Raw genomic sequence first — 4212 nt, 5'->3', positions numbered from 1 at the left:
TCGCTCGAATTTGTAATTGATAACATCGGACGGATACCTTTATATCGAATTCGAAGAACACTATCGTTTTAAAAATGCAAAAGGAAACTGGGAAATATAGGACGATCGCCGGCTCGAACTCCGCGCGTCAAGAGTATCCTTTGTTTATACATTTTACATTCGCGTCGGACGAACAAAAAATATCACCGTTATTCGCGAAACGCATACACGTGACAAACAACGTTAGTAGAATTTATCAATAACGGCGAAATCTTTTGGAAAAAAATAAATGTTTCCGCCCGGGATCGAACCGGGGACCTTCCGCGTGTTAGGCGGATGTGATAACCACTACACCACGGAAACTGGTTGACAGCGGAAAAGATCTTTAGGAATCTCAGCTTGAATTTAACCCGATGCTTCCTTTCGTTGATCGTGGAACGTTGCTTTAACGAAGCGGATAATAAGAGCGAAACGCACGCCTATGCCGTCTATCCGTGTAGGAGTCGGTGTACGAGTGGGTGTAAGCAGTAAATGCGGTCGCGGGGGTATTTTATGTCGCATGAAATTGAAATGTCACGAGCGTCGTTTCCGTATCTGATAACAAAGCGCAATAACACACACGACCGCGCAATAATGCACACGCGTGTATGGCCCACCTACGTGCTTACCCGACACGCACCAGCCGGATAATATCTAATTTCGGATAGAAAATAAAGCAGAGAGAGAGAGAGAGAGCAAAGCCATCCGATCTCTGGCCACGCTTTCAGAAAGTGTCGAAAAATGTTCAACGAAACAGAGAACTGGTACGTATCGCAGGATAGAGGTTAATGAGAGTCGATAGCATGGCTCGTTTAATTCATTCCGCGACCATTGCTCGGTGCCGTATACCTTTTCCGTAAACGTTGCGTAATTACCGCAAAAAGTAATCTAACTCGAGACCTCTCGTATAATTAAACTAACATTACGGAATTTTACAAGTTGCAGGTTACGAACCTTGCAAATTGTACGACAAACTCGCGTGATCTGTCTGGTATCGAGGGGATCGGTATAGCTCGGCTTGATTTGGCCAGATTCGACGTTAGTCGGCGGCTGCGCTTCGATACACGCTTCTCTCGCTTGCCTTTAAATATTCACGGTTTAATCGAAACTTTTGTCTTATCGTTAGGAACCGGGTTCACGGATTGGCTGTCAGTCGGTCGTCGATTCGATCCACCGAAGCTAATCGAAGGATGACGGGGCTGCGAACTGGTAGCCCGAGCGCTACCCCGAGGACTCGTTTGGCCAAGTCGTTCGAATCATCGGGAAAAATCCGAGCGTCAGAAAATCGATTTTCGACGATCGCAGCGAACTTTCGCAATGTTTCGAAATTGAGATTCGATCGATGATCTTCTTCCTTTTCGGAACGAGCAGCTGGGTCGCAACGACCGTCGGAGGTTTCCTCGACGTCGCGAGGGTAATAGAAACGAAAAGATCCGGAGCAAAGCTTATTACGTAAAGATTATTACGTTCCTTCGAGAACGGCTGACAGGGGATGGCCGAGATGAGAGCTTTTGAAAAATGACGATGACCTGGTTACGAGAGGACGCTTGCCACTCGCGAAAATTTATTACCAGCTTCGAAATTTATCATTCCGCTGGAACGAAAGTATTCTCAAGTTTTTGTTTGTTTAACGAAGTTAAATCGGTCGGTGAGTCAACGTTCCTTGGAAATATCAATCACGGAGCAACGTTCGTGAACGCGTTTACGTTTCTTCGCGTTACCATTTCTTCCGCTAATTACGCTTAACGAAAGGATCTCCGCTCGATCTTATTCGACGCGACAATCGTTCGTTCGAGGCTCCTTTCGACTCCTTTCGGACGTTCAGATAGCGCGATACCGTTTATCGAGAACTTTCGGTACTCGCTTCGTTTCGCTCGCGCTGGTTTTTCCCGCGGAGATCGATTCGAGCGGAAATTATCGAAATGAAAAATAAACGAGAAATCATCGAGACAGGATTTCGCAAAGGCTGGTCTCGCGTCGATAACAAAGTGGCGGTAAAAATGAACGGCGCGACGATTTACACGCGAATTTGTTACTTCGCATTCTCCCTGTTCGCCGAGCGGCAAATAATTCAGACGCGTGAAATTATCGCTCGATGTTCTCTGGCCGAAGCGAGTGCCGCGAGAGCGAACGAACGCGAGTTCCAGCGAGTCGGGTCGCCGTGGCCGTTTTGTCGTTTTACGAGTGCGGTATCGGCCCGGTTTCTAATAGAAGGGCGGCCGAGGAAGGGCGAAACTGGCGCGCGGCAATCAACGGGAAATTTATAACGTAAATCGGCTTCGGTTACGACATAATTCTCTCCGACCGGCGATGCATTAAAACGGACGCATATTTGCGGCGACTGTTTCCTCGTAGCTGCATTAAAATATTGATTAACGCAACGCTGCGGCAACCGAGCGCACGCGGGTCAATGCAAACGGTTTTGCTTAATTAATTAATCGGTCGCGCCACTTTCCCTAATGAATTTGTCGCGCAACCAGGAATTTCCTAGAATCGTTCGATGTTGCCTCGCGGCTTTCTACCAAACAATTTCCACCCTACCGTCGATCGATCGTGTTTTATATTCTCTCCCGTTTTTTTTTTTCTTTCTTTTTCTCCTCTTTTTCGCTGGGACACGCCGATATACCGATGGAACCGTAGCGCGACTCGTTAAAAGTAAGCACGGTTTCTGACCTGCAAACCCGACGACGAGGATGTTGCAGTGTCACCGATAATACGCACGCGCATTTACCACAGCGAAGTTATTACAGCGAGATGTAGCAAATTTTGGACCACGGGCTCGAGCGGTTAAAGGTCAAGATGAAATTTCGGTCAACGATGAACGAACCCGCCTTCGATTCACCAAGATGATTCGAGATTCTGACGTCAACGAACGAGAGAAGCGGCCGAAAAGGAATCGGGTCAGGACAGAAATAGACGTATGTGCGTGGTTACAATGCACGTACATCGCGGCAAAACTGTCGAGTCTCTTCGTTCGCGCGTGTACGGATGAAAAAGCGGTTCGCGTCAAGTCCCTTCGTTTCCGTAAATTTATCGCCCCACCGGACGTATCCCGATAAATCAACGATTTCGTTGAATCTATAAGAAACGAATCTTTCCCCTTTCTCTCTGCTCTTCTCTCGTGCGTTCGTGCATTCCGAGCAAAGTACGAACCGAAATAAGCGACTGGTGGCGAGTTTGTCAGAGTTGAAAACAAAATCGTAAGGGTAGAGAGCCGAAAAAGGCAAGAGGAGAAGGAAAGGTGCACCTCGATCTGACGCAAAAAAAAGTCCCGCGTTGCATTTCAACGAGTACATCGGTTGCCGTTTATCGATTCCCATGTGCGACTCGAAAGCTCGCGGAGAAACTTTTTCGGTGGTTTCGGACTGTGGTTTCCACCTTTCGAAAAAATCCGATTAATCACCAAGAACGAGATCGATCGACTCTCGCGATTTTCTTCGCGTTGCTTTTATAATCGTTGGTTTTACGAGCGACAGTCGTTGGTATTAAGAATCGATCCTAGTAGATTTAGCGGCGATCAAAGGGATTATCAAAAGTTGGCGAATCTACGCGTTTTTCTATCAAGGAGAAATTCTCGTCTGCAACGTGTCGAAGACGCGTCAGCAGCGGTGGCGTAAACTTCACCTTCGTTGAACATAGTCACGTAAATACAAAGCTTATGGGAATTTGCTTGAACGACCAAAGGGAGAAACGCGGTGTATCGCGTGGTTGCATCGATCGAACTTTAAGGACGTACTCGCTTTCTGTAACCTGCCGCGTAATCTCACATCGGATTCCGTTTGATTTCACGTCGATTCCATCATCGATTTTAATCATCCTCATACGTTGTAAATTTTCACGCAAAAATAGAAACGTTGCTGTCGGCCGTATTAACATACCGCGTGAAAAGACACGGTATCGTAAGATTCCGTAAACAGGTATTGGCGTCGAAGCAACAACCGTGGGTATCGCGTTTCCGCGTTAACGCATTGTTCAACCGCGCGAGACAAGTACTCGACAGAACGACGCTTCGCTGTAAACCGAGTGCGTAATTTACAAGGATATATCGGTGTATCGCATCGGCGAGGGTACGAGGGAGGATGAGAGGAGGAGAGAACCGCGGAATGCGTTTCGTCCGTTTTTATCGGCAAATATTTGAGCGACCGAGACTCGTTTCGAAGGAGCAGATAATGGCGATGGTGGCGATTTTTTAGC

At 47.3% G+C, this 4212-nt stretch overlaps 1 non-coding gene across 1 annotated transcript; it reads right to left on the bottom strand.

The window, feature by feature from the left end:
• Positions 1–269: 269 nt before the first annotated feature.
• On the bottom strand, positions 270–342 carry TRNAV-AAC. Its single transcript has one exon. It is a non-coding gene; the product is annotated as a tRNA-Val (tRNA).
• Between the last annotated feature and the right edge of the window lie 3870 nt (positions 343–4212).

Source organism: Bombus terrestris, chromosome 3 (genome assembly GCF_910591885.1).
Source record: "Bombus terrestris chromosome 3, iyBomTerr1.2, whole genome shotgun sequence".
In the NCBI taxonomy this organism is placed as follows: Eukaryota; Metazoa; Arthropoda; class Insecta; order Hymenoptera; family Apidae; genus Bombus; species Bombus terrestris.
This window is presented reverse-complemented; position numbering and strand designations above follow the sequence as displayed.